Source organism: Pipistrellus hanaki (assembly GCF_964339955.1).
Source record: "Pipistrellus hanaki genome assembly, chromosome: 2".
In the NCBI taxonomy this organism is placed as follows: Eukaryota; Metazoa; Chordata; class Mammalia; order Chiroptera; family Vespertilionidae; genus Pipistrellus; species Pipistrellus hanaki.
The window spans coordinates 118,150,235-118,163,530 of NC_140504.1; positions in this window are offsets into that span (position 1 = coordinate 118,150,235).

The following is a 13,296-nucleotide window of genomic DNA, read 5'->3' on the forward strand; positions in this document are numbered from 1 at the left end:
ATTGACATGTTTGACTAAAGGTTTATTAATTTTATTTTTCTTTTCAAATAATCAACTCTTAGTTTCACTGATTTTTAAAAATTGTTTCTTTAGTCTCCATTTTATTTATTTCTGTTCTGATCTTTATTATTTCCTTCCTTTTATTTATTATGGATTTTGTTTATTTTTCCTTTATAGTTCTTTTAGGTGTAGATTGCTTATTTGGGATTTTTCTTGTTTCTTAAGAAGGCCTATATTTATATGAATACTATCTGATACCTGTTTTTGTTGCATCTCATAGATTTTGAAGAACTATGTTTCTATTTCATTTGTCTTAAGATATCTTTTAATTTTTCCCTTTAATTTAATAATTGACCCATTGGTTGTTTAGTAGTATACTGTTTATTCTCCACGTGTTTGTGTTTTTCCAGTTTTTTTTGTACTTGATTTCTTGTTTTATACTGTTGTGGACAGAAAATATACTTGATATGAATTCAATCTTGAATTTATTGAAGTGTGTTTTGTGGCCTAAGATGTGATCTATCCTAGAGAATGTTTTATGTGCCTTTGAAAAGTACATGTTTTCTGCAGTTTTAGGGATGGAATGATCTATTAAATCTATTAAAGTAATCTTCTTTAATGTGACATTTAAGACTAATGTTTCCTTATTGCTTTTTTTTTCTTTTTTCTTTTTACTGGATGATACATTAATGTAAGTTGGATATTAAAGTTCCCTACTATTATAATAATCTCCCTTTCTCCCTTTATGCCCTTAATATTTGGTTTATATATTTAGGAACACATATTTTGGGTGTGTAAATATGGATGCTTTTCTTGTCTCTTTTTAAAGTCTTTGTGTTAAAGTCTATTTTGTTTATAATGAGTATTGCTATGGAGGTTTTCTTTCATTTCTATTTGCAGGAAATTATCTTTTTGCATTCCTTCACTTTCCCTATGTTTGTGTCTTTTGATTTGAAGTGAGTTTCTTGTAGGCAGCATGTAATAGATTGTATTTTACCCATTCAGCTAATTCTATGTTTTTTGATTAGAGATTTAAATTTTTTTTGTAGTTCTTCTCTGTTTCTTCTTTTTTTGGTCTCTTTCCTTGTGGTTTGCAGGTTTTCTTTATCTTTTGTGTATATTTTGTAGGTTTATGGTTTACCATGAGTTATATATATGATTTTTATATGTAAACTTTGTATTAATATATGGAATATATATGTGTATATATGTATATATATGTATATATATATTTTAAGCTGATAGGTTTTTAAGTTTAATGTATTCTAAAAGCATTACGTTTTTACTCTCTCTTCCTACACTTTATGTTTTTGATGTAATATTTTAGATTTTTTTTGTTTTGTGTATCTCCTACTAATTATAGTTATAATTAATTTTACTACTTGACACATTAAATAAAAAATGGTCACCTGGCATTAATATTACTCTCTTTATTATGTATCATTCTGACATATTAGAAAATCCAAAATCATATACACATGAATAAAATACCTTAAAGAATAAAAGCACTTCAATTTTGAAGTAAGCAATACTTTAGATCAATTAAGAAACCTGAAATGACTTACAAATAAAAAAAAATAGATCTGTATTTTAAGCAGAATATAAAGACATATTAAGCAGGAAGAAAACTGAACAAAAATTGAATTCAGTTTGATGAAAGACAGTCTATTGCTTTAACAGCCCAACAAAGCTACAATCATCATGAAGCATACAATCTTTGATGTGCTACTATCACTTCAGTTGGAGCTATTTAAATATTTTACTAAAAATAGGTAAACATGGTCACAGTAGCAATATTTTTTTCTGTTCAATCAATATTCACATTTCTTATTACTTTTTGTGTGGGTGGGATATGCTTAAACCTTTAAAATATGGTTATGTTGTTTAATATTGCAAGAAAGACAAAGAGTAACATTTCAAAATCATGAAAAATATTTTAAAAATGTAATTAACTTAATTAGAGCACCCGAAGAAAGAAATCCCAGGAAAAAAGAGTAGAAATAATTTACTGGAACATTTTTCACAAATTTAGATTCTAATCCAGGGCTTAAATAATGTTGTGTCAAAATAAAGAACTGATTTTCTGCAAAGAGTGTCTTTGAACTGGTTTTTACTTGTGGAGTTGTTTTGTGTACTGAAGATTACCCACTTGTCAAGATGCCATACTGAAACCCAGATGAGTAGCTGAGAAGTTCATTCTACTTGCCCTTGGGACAGCTAAGCTTTACATTTTTCATGACAGCGGAATGCAGTAGTTTATGTCACGGGTAGGTGTGTGTGTGTGTGTGTGTGTGTGTGTGTGTGTGTGTGTGTGTGTTTGTGTTGTTCTAAAGCTTCTGTTTGAGGTTTATCTTAATTATAAAGTCAGCATGAAACAGGAATAGCCTCTACAGCTATCATTCACTTTTCATTTGAAAGTCATGCATCTTGCAATAATCTGTTTTTCTCTCCATTTTAGTCCTAGAAATAGTTTATATAAATACTATTTCTAAAAGCATCAAATAAAAGTATTACACCATGTCACCTGGCTCATTTTAAAGATATAAACACTATTGTTCTTATTTTCTATTGCATTTTAGAATTTAGAAAAACAAAGGGAAACCTGAAGGTCTTCTACAGTAGTCTTAGTAAACACCTCTAAGTCTTCAGGAACTGGCTTTCTGTGTCTGTAAGTTCACTCAGAATTCCAGGGACAGAAGTTTTACTTCCACATAAAGATATTCCCGCTGATTAAACTTGAAGTAGTTCTTATTTTTTAGATTATCCTCAGAAGTCCTACTGATATTGTTGAATAAAACAATATAGTTTCTTAAGCGATCTTATTAAGTAATATATTTTATTATGCTTAAGAAGTTAAGCAAAACATCTGAACACAAATCTTGGATATATAATATATATATCCAATTTGTTTCTGAGAATACAGCCTATATTATGGCTATAATGGGCATAATGAAAAGAGTACTTCACCAAAATCATAAAATCTATCACTAATTTTATGATTTTGGTGAAGTTTCTACTTGTGTCTAATAAATAATTAGACTGGATATTTAAAATTCAATTTCTAAAAATTCTGTGATTACAAAATAAAAAAGATTTATAGGTGGGAAAACAATCTAATACAAGTTAGGAGACTTGAGTTCACTTTCTCCTGCCACCTCCCCTTCTACTCCTGCTTTTCTCCTTTCCCTATTCCTTCCCTCCTTCCTGCTTTCCTCCCTTGCTTCTTTTCTTCTTTATCTCTTCCTTTCTCCTTTCTTTGTTTCTTTCTCTTTCTCTTCTCTTTTACTTATTTTCTCTTTTCTTCCTCCCTTCTTTCTTTTATTCTTTGCTTTCTTCATTTTTCTTCATTGTTTAGCTTATAGATTCGATCTTTGGTAAAAGTGAATAGATTGTATTAACAAGAGTGTGAGAAAATTATGCAAGAAGCTTAGGAGATGCATAATGATTAAGACATACTTGAGAGAAGTGATAAATATCTTGGACCAGGATATGACTTTTTTTGGGAGAGCCATTTGACATATCACCAACATGGTTAACATAGGGAGATTTGAGTTAAGAGATATAGGCAGAGAGTGTCAGACCTTGCTAAACAAATAAGATTAAAAATTAGGTTTAGATAGTTAGAATTTCCCAAACCATAGCTATTCCAATGGGTACTGCGTTTTTGAAACTCATTTGCTGACAATTCAACTTTTCTAGAGCACTAATCTCAACAGATACACCTCCTAGAAGATAATTACTATTCTACTCACACAGAAAATTTGTGGGGCAAAAAGCAAACACCTGGGCATATAGAATGGGTAGGACACATAGGAAGGGCACTGTATGTAAAATCCCATAGACTTGTAAAAACCCCATATTGACTCTTATGAGCTATTTGACATTTGGCAATTAAAAAAATTTTTTAATCTCTTTGGCTTTCAATTTCCTTATGCATAATATGAGGATTATATCAATACCCCATGGAGATGATGTGGAGATTAAACGAAGCAACATTATACAATGAATAAATTCTATTAACTTATATATAATTTAGCATTGAAAATAATAGGTGCTCCCTCTTTAGTTTTTTCCTTTCCTCCTCTTTTATCCTTTTTTCTTTATCTTGCTTCTGATCTTTTTCTTCACCCTTTCAGCATGGAAGAAACAGAAGTTTCCAACTAAAAAAGCTAAAAATGCCAGGGGTCTGTTGGGTTGCTCCTCAAGGTCTTAAAGGTCTTGGAGGCTAGTGGTTGGTTGTTCCTAAGGTTCTCACCTAAACTCAACATAGCCTGACCCATTACCAGCTCTCCACGGTGCTGCCAGGCATTTTTTAAAATTTCTTTATTGATTAAGGTATCACATATTTGTCCTTATCCCCCCATTATCTTCCCCCTACTCTTACCCTCACCCCCTTGCTGTCTGTGTCCATTGGTTAGGATTCTCTCCTCAACTAGTTGCTTTTATCTCCCTGTGTGCTCTCATGTATTTTCTGGAACTATACCTTCCCTAGAGCTACCTACCTATTGGCAATGACAGAGCTCGCCAACTTTTTCAGAGTAGTTCTACCAGGAAGAAACTATATGACCTTGTCTAGGAGTGTGGGGTAAACCTAGACATGATTTTTTGCAGCTTATATTGCAGAGACACTTAGTTAACATTGATAAATATTTATTTTTCTGAGCTGTGTATAGGATTTCATTATATATAAAAGTTATAAAATCTTCAATTGACACCTTGGTTTAATCAATATTGACATTTAAAAAAATCTTTATTGTTGAGAGTATGACAAATGTCCCCCATATCCCCCCAATTGTTCCCCTCTACCCAGTTCCTGCCCTACCCCAGGCCTTCACCACACTATTGTCTATGTGCATGGATTATGCTTATATGCATATAAGTTCTTTGGTTATTCTTTGCCCCCCCCTTCTCTGTGAGATCTGACAGTCTGTGCCTCTGTGCCATGCATCCATGCCTCTGGACCTATTTTGTTTGTAAGTTTATTTTGTTCATTGAATTCTATGTATAAGTGAGATCATGTACTTGTCTTTGATATTTTTAATGATCTCAAAAAAGATTTACCTGGGGTATTGCATTAAAGTGTGTCCCAGAAATACCTGAGAAGTGGGACTCCATTTGGGTCTAGTCATTAAACCTGTCTGAGTGTTGCACACCATTTTTAAATCAGTTCAATTTATGGAAGGTAATATCCACCATTACTTTATAGATGAAAGGATGCAAAATGCAGACACTGTCAAATAAATTGCTACCTTGTGATAGGATGATGCTCTAAATCCGCAGCATGAAATTCAGAAAGTAGAACCAGATAATTATCATTATTGACAAAAAAGCAATTTTGATGTTTGGCCTGGGGAAAATGTAGTAGTTCATGCTAAAAAGTACAGTTCAAAAGTAGAAATTGTCCTTGGATACAGTTTATCAAAAAGCAATAAATATGCTTGTCATGACATATCCTTACCACTTTGTTAAAACAGTTGCTGGGATTCTGAATAGCTTTCATGGAAGCATATACACTTTGGCACTATTTCTGTGGAACACCAAGAAATCAATAGAGGGGACAACTCACAAACCGGAAGTGGCCCAAACCATCAGAGCTCCATGGCTGGGCCTTCCATAAAGTTAGGATGGGTTCCCCATGACCTGCAGTCTTCCAAATGGGCTGTGTGTCAGCTCATAAAGCTACTGCGCCAACTCTTTTGAAAACTTGAATCATTCATTTTGTTCTAGGAGATAAGTGAAGAAAATCAGAACAAACCCTTAGTGAAACACAATGCCTCGGACAATAATCTGGTAGACTCTTCAACTTCACGTGATAAATGTCATCATGGAATGGAACAGTACACATTTGGTTAAGACATATCAGCTGTTATTGCCACAGTCAATATTTCAGATTCAGAACAGTGACTTAACATTACTGAATTTAACTGTCACTGAAGATCCTAGATTGAAATATCATTTTAGTTTTATAGAAGGCTGCATAATGAGTCGTTAAAAACACTGCTCATGTCTCTGATTATCTGAAACCTGTCAGGAAACAGTATCTGTTTTGTTCCAAGTATCTCTAATTTTACCTCTACCCAGAAAATGCAATACTCTGTTGAAAAATCAGAGTCCTAAGAACAATATTTTTTAGTTACCTCACCAAGGTAATATCAGCAAATCACTTATTAGTCCCATGAAATTTAATTAGGCTGATAGAAAACCTGAAGAAAAACCTTTATATGGCTTGTTGGAGGAGACTGGGCAAAAAGGTGTTAATGTTTCTTACCATTCAATGTGACATAGTCAGAATGTCTGCTTACTAATATGATTCTATGTCAAGACTTAGTCCTGCTTCTAGCTAGGTAAATTTACTGAGGATTTGTATGCCTCTTAAGAATATATTTGGAATGTTTTTCTATGAATATTACCAATATTTTATTATAAGATTTAGTTAAAAGCTAAAATATTATAAAAAATTGGAAAATATAGAACAGTAGAAAAAGTAAAGTAAAAATGTCTTGTAATCCTAGTATTAAGATGTGTCCACAGCCGAAACCGGTTTTGCTCAGAGGATAGTGCGTGGGCCTCTGAACTGCAAGGTTCCAGGTTAGATTCCGGTTGGGGCATGTACCTTGGTTGCGGGCACATCTCCAGTAGGGGGTGTGCAAGAGGCAGCTGATCCTTGTTTCCGACTCTCTATCCCTCTCTCTTCCTCTCTGTAAAAAAATCAATAAAATATATTTTAAAAAAAGATGTGTCCACAGATGTTATTATTTTTTTTTTATAATCGTGTGCGTGTGTGTGTGTGTGTGTGTGTGTGTGTGTGGGCATCACATATGCACACACTTAGGCCAGACTTTAGTGGCTTGTTTATGTGCCTTTTTTTTTTTAAAACAAAACAAAACAAAACAAAACAAAATAAAATACTAAGTATTAAATGTTAAGCATTTTCCCAATCTCAAATATTCTTTAAGACATTATTTTTAATGGCTGCAGTATATTTCATCATGTGGATATACCACATTTTATTTATTTTAGATTGTTTAAATATTTTCAATCTTAGAAATAATCTTGCCATGAATATTTTGGTATGAAGAAAGCATTGGCAAAGGTCCTTGTGCTGTTGTAATTAATAGAAAAAAAAATAAACCGTTGTCCTAATAAAATCCTAAATGTTTCAACCCAGAGAAACACACAAAGTCATCATCATCAATCACCCAACAGCTCTTCACTGGTTGCCATTTTAAAAGTTTGAAACGTAAACTCTCCACTTGATTGACATTTTCAGGTTTCCCCATTTAAGTCCTCCATTATTACTAAGACACAAAGGTAGTCCAGCCCTAATAATTAGTTTTCTTTTCTGGTAACACCTTGATGGCATTGTTTTTCTTTTTCCCCCATAAAGAGACTTTCTTCCAAAATATGTTCAGGCTGTAAATCAGCTATTAGCTATCAGTAGCACAGCTGTTTCTTCCTCTTCTTCTGAATTAAGGATTACTCTTTACCATATTTTCCGGTGTATAAGATGACCCCCTAATTTTACAGTTAAAACATAGGTTTAGGCCTATATTCGCTGTATAAGACTACCCCCCACTTCCGAGGCAACACCAGTTCTTTTTTTAATAGACTGCCTCTCTAACTCAGCCAATCCAAGCAGGCTTTTTATGCATGCAAATTATACATGTTCTGTACCCGAAGCTACACTGTGTTCTGTAAAAAGCCTGCTCAGATTGGCCAGAGTCAGAGAGGCGGTCTATTAAAAAAAGAACTGGTGTTGCCTCGGAAGTGGGGGGTAGTCTTATACAGGGAATATAGGCCTAAACCTATGTTTTAATTGTAAAATTAGGGGGTTGTCTTATACGCCGGAAAATACAGTAAGTAAATAAAAAAGTCTTAATCACAAAGGACTTGGCATATTTTAGAATGTAATGAGACAGCATCATAATTAATTTTTAAAAATCATAGTAAATCTTCTGACAAGTCAGTTTGAATAAATGAAAACTTTTAAGGTAGTAAAAATATTTTTTGCTTTACTAAAAGTAAATCTTGAATTTTTTGTTTTATTTACTATTTATTGTTTTACTAAATGTGAATTCTGAGTATTTTCCATTTGTCATAACTCACCGACAAATCTGATAAAGTGAACTTTGCCCCTAAGAAGTTGGTTGCTAAAACATAAACAGGACATTTGCTGTCACAGCTGATGGGAATTTTAATCAGTCTAAGAATAAGTGTCAAAGGTTGAGAATAGACTTTCCTTCACATGTAACATTCTGAAAAAAAACACTGGAGTCCTAAGATACTATTGTCATTACTATTTTTATGGGGGCAAGGATGAGAAACCACAGGGAAGCAAGAATTGAAGCATCAGTCCCCTCTGTAGCTGATGGAATCCAACAAGTTCTGACTTAGTGTGATGCAAATAGTAACTATTTCTGAAGCACAAAGAGATTTTAGGTTGCAACAAGGAATGCCAGATAAACCTATAAAACATGTGCTCAAAATGGAATGAATGAATTAATAATAAACTTTAAATTTATTTATTTGTTAATATTCACCTGAGGATATTTTTCCATTGATTGTTAGAGAGAGTGGAAGGGAGAGGGAGAGACAGAGAGAAACATCGATGTGAGAAAGACACATCAATTGGTTGCCTCCTGCACACACCCCGACCAGGGCAGGGGAACCTGCAACAGAGGCATGTGCCCTTGAGCAGAATTGAACCCAGGACACTTCTGTTCGTGGGCCGATGCTCTATCCACTGAGTCAAACCAATTAAGGCCATACGAATCTTTAATGTTTTCATTAATTGAGTATTTGATATTGAACTTTGTTTTTGATATCTTGCAAGAGACTTCCAGTTTTACAAATAATAATTTTTAGTATTTATTTTTATGTACTTTATACATACTGCATTATTTAATCTGAATAATTATTTTTTAGAGATGGGGAAAGAAAGCTTTTGTTTTTTTAAATTGTGGTAGAATTGTCATTGACTTTATTCAAAAATATAAATTTCAAATCTCTCTTTTGTTGTTAATTCTCACCCAAGGATATTTTCCCATTGATTTTTATTTTTAGATAGAGTGGAAGGGAGAGACAGAGAGAGACAAACATTGATGTAAGAGATAGATTCTATCTCTGAAAATAGAATTGAGTTGGAAAACAATAACCCATTGATTGGTTGCCTCCACATGCACCCTGACCAAGGCTGTGGATTGAGCTTGCAACCAAACTATAATATGCTTACATGCCCTTAACAGGAATTGAAATTGGGACCCTTCAGTCTAGCCATTGAGCCAAACTGGCTAGGGCTAAATATATTTTTTTAATGTTTGCTGTTTGTAGACATACTATTTAAAAATGACCAAATTTAGCTATTTTTTATTTTTTTAATAAATTTGACATGTAACATTGTGTAAATTTAAGGTGTCAGAGTGTTGCTTTGATATATTTAGATACTGTAAAATGATCCAATATAGTGATATTTATCAGATTACATAATTATAGTACACTAGAGGCCCAGTGCATGAAATTTGTGCATGGGCAGGGTTCCTAGCGCTTGCCAACTGCCAGCTGGGGGCTTCCCAGGTGGTTAGCGTACGTCAAAGGGAGCAATCAAACTCCCAGTCAATTGAACTCCCAAGGGGTCACTTTGCATATTAAGCTTTTATATATATAAATTATTGTCTATATTCATTATACTGTGCATTAGATAGCTATGGTTTATTTAGTACTTGTTGCAAGTTTGCACCCTTAAACAATTTCACTCTTATTCACCCCTCAATCCCTGGTAAGCTCTGTTTCACTCTATTATTTACAGGTTTATCTATTTTAGATTCCACATATATGTAATGCCATACAGTACTTGTTTTTCTCAGTCTGTTTTATCTCACTTAGCAAAATGTGCTCAAGGTGCTTTCTAATCACTGAATAATATTTTATTACATATATATGTAGCATTTTCTTTTTAAATCCACTCCTCCATTGATGGACATTTGGGTTGTTACCATATTCTGGCTTTTGTGAATAATGCTATGATGTACATAGCAGTGCATATATCTTGTCAAAACCCTGCTTTCATTTTCTTTGGATGAACACCCAGAAGTAAAATTGCTGGATTGTATGGTATATCTAGTTTTAATTTTAGAGGAAACTGCATTGTTTTTAACCGTGGTTGGGCTAATTAACATTCTCAGCAGCAGTGAACAAGGATTTCCTTCTCACCACATCCTGCTATCTCTCGTCTTCTTGATGATAGATATTCTATCAGGTGAGAGGTGATATAGAACTGTGGTTTTGATTTGCATTTCCCTAATGATTAGTGATGTTGAGCATCTTTTATATGCTTGTTGTTCATTTTAATGTCCTCTTTGGAAAATGTCTCTTTTGTTCCTCTGCTTATTTGTTAATCAGATTTTTTATTTTATTGTTATTAGGTTGTATGAGATTTTTATGTATTTTGAATATTTTCTGAGATATGGTTTGCAAGGTTGTGTTTCATTTTAAAAATTATTTCTTTTGTTGTGCAGAGGTTTTTAAGTTTGGTGTAGTACCATTTATTGATTTTTGCTTTTGTTGCTTGTGCTTTTAGTGTCATATTAAAAAATAATTTCTAAGACCCAGCTATTTATTTCCTATAAGAAATCAAGAAATCCACTTTAAGTATATATAAAAATAAAAGTAAAAGATAGAAGAGATATATTAGAGGGCTCTCATCAGAAAAAGCTGGAATAGCTACATTAATTTCATACAAAGTAGTTTTCTGAAGACATAACAATCCAATGCAGGTAATAACAGATGTTGAAAATAAATGAAGAAGAAGCTGATTGTACTGCAAGAGAAAAAAAAATACAACTGGAGTTTTTCATACTGCTTTTCAATAATTATAGAAAAATTAGGTGAAAAATCCTCAAGACAGAATAATTGAATAACAGTATTAACAAATTTGATCTTACATTGATAGAATACTACACTCAACAAAAATAGAATACACAGTTTTAAAAAATGGACACTGTGCATTGATCAAAACAGACCATATTTTGGACAATAAAGAAAAGTTCTCTAAATCTAATCTAATAAAGAGGGAATATGGTAATTGACCCTCATGCCGTTGCAAAGATGGTGGTTCCCACAGCCAATAAAGAGGGAATATGTTAATTGATTGCCCGCCCTCAAAGATGGCAGCACCCACAGTCACAAGATGGCAACAGCCAGTCCTCTCAACCCTGCTGAGCACACCTGTATCACCTGTCTCCAGAGTCCCCCAGTTCCCTCAGCCCCCTAGCTGCACAGGGCCAGCCTGAAGTGCAGGCAAGCCTCAAATGGCAGCTTCCCAGCCTCCCAGGGCCGCCCAAGGCTCAAGTAACCAGGGCTGGCCAAGGCTTGCACTGCTGGCAGTGGCAGCCGCAGAGGTGTGATGGGGGTGTTGTCTTCCCCTGATCGCTGGGTTACCTCCCACCTCTAAGGGCTCCAGGACTGTGAGAGGTGGCATGCTGGGTTGAGGGATTCCCCCTCCAGTGCATGAATTTTCATGAACCAGGCTTCTAGTTTAGGATAATTCAAATATTATGTTCTCTGAAAATAGAATTAGAAATCCATCACCAAAATAATTCTAGAAATGTTCTCAATTTTTGATATTAAATAATATAATTCTATATATTCATCACATCTTTGCTGGCAATAAATAAAATTATTGTATGTTTTACCTTAAATCAGATAATATTCCATAATCTTCATGTGGCCTATGAATCCCATATTCTAACTCGAAAGCACCCATGCCTAGTTCAGCTTAAGCTACTGTCATTGCTAGCATGCTTGACTTTGGTGGTTAACACCATGCACAACCTTGTATAAGGAGAGTGTAGCAATCTACCTGAAGGCATTTTATCCTGGACTATAAAGTAAATTGGACTCTAGGGACTTGTGTACATATTCTCAGTTTCCCTCACTCATAAAGAAATTTATCCTTTTTTTTTTTTTTTTTTAATAATCTCTACATATAAAATTAGAAACTAAAGAAGCATATTTTTAGACCTAAGTCTTTTGATTTTAAGAAAGAAAAGAGTCTTAAAATTACAAGAAAGTCCAAAGTTTCACAAAATTCAAATATAGATGTTAGTGTAATTTGAGGTAATAGAATATAACTTATTAACTTTTATTAGATAAATCCTTTAAAAAATAACTGTATTATTCAGGGTCCAGCCAGGAGACAAAAACACACACAGTAACCCAAACAAGTAAAGCTTATTCTAAAAACTTATTAACTAGCAACTAAGGCTTAACTACTAAGAGGTAAAGAGAATTCCAAGGAACATAGAAATATCTGATAGAGCTGCAGCTGACTCTCTGGCTAAGGCAAAGCGCCGGAGGAACAGACACACGTGGAGAGAGTGGTGAAGCTGGAGGTGGTGAGGCTGGCTGAGGTGCTGCGGCTGGTGAGCAGAACCCCGCGCTGGGCTGCTAGTGGAGCTCCCTGGGAAATCACCAGGTCACAGGGGGGACCCCCTGGACAGCTGCCCCCCAGGGGCCTGCTAGCCTCTGGGCAGCAGCTGACCTGGCTTGGAGGCTGGTGCAGGAGTCCTGCTGAAGCTTGCTGGGTAACTGAGCACCGCCCACAAGCTGGTGGCACTGCAGGGAGAAGGGAGAAAGGCATACTGACTACCCAAAGACTCCTCTCCTCCACCATCCTTCTGTCACCCTCCATGGCAAAGTTTAGCATTGTGCCAGTGGGCAAAAAAATGTTTAGTGGGTCCAGATTTAGTAACATAAGACAGGGCAATGAAGGGTGAATGTGGACCTGAAAAGCAGTACATTGATAACTGGCACAATCGCTCTATTTTTAAGTAACTGAACACAGATTTGAACTATTAAAAATAGAAAAATATAATCTTTTTGCCATGCTAATTTGAATAGAAACTATAATCAGTGATGCAGAGGAATTCATATTTGTCTAAACAAATTTATGGAAACATACCACATTTTAGAAAGGATGATTTATAGGGTCACATTAAAGCATTTAATCATATTAAAACATTTGAATCTGAAGGACCTGGAGATCACTAAGTTCGATTCCCTCATTCTTGAAATTAGGGAGAGTCTAGGATCCAGAAAATTTCAATGACTTGTTCAAGGCTAAATAGTTCTTTAGTAAAAGAGTACTCATTTGTTTCAATGAATATTGAAATGGTCGTTTGGCTTAAGAACCTATTGATGACACTAAGGGAGGATTTTCTGTATTTGTATATCCTACACTCACAGAGCTTAACATTTAAGTTGAGTGAATTAGATAATAACCAAATCAATAAATTCAGG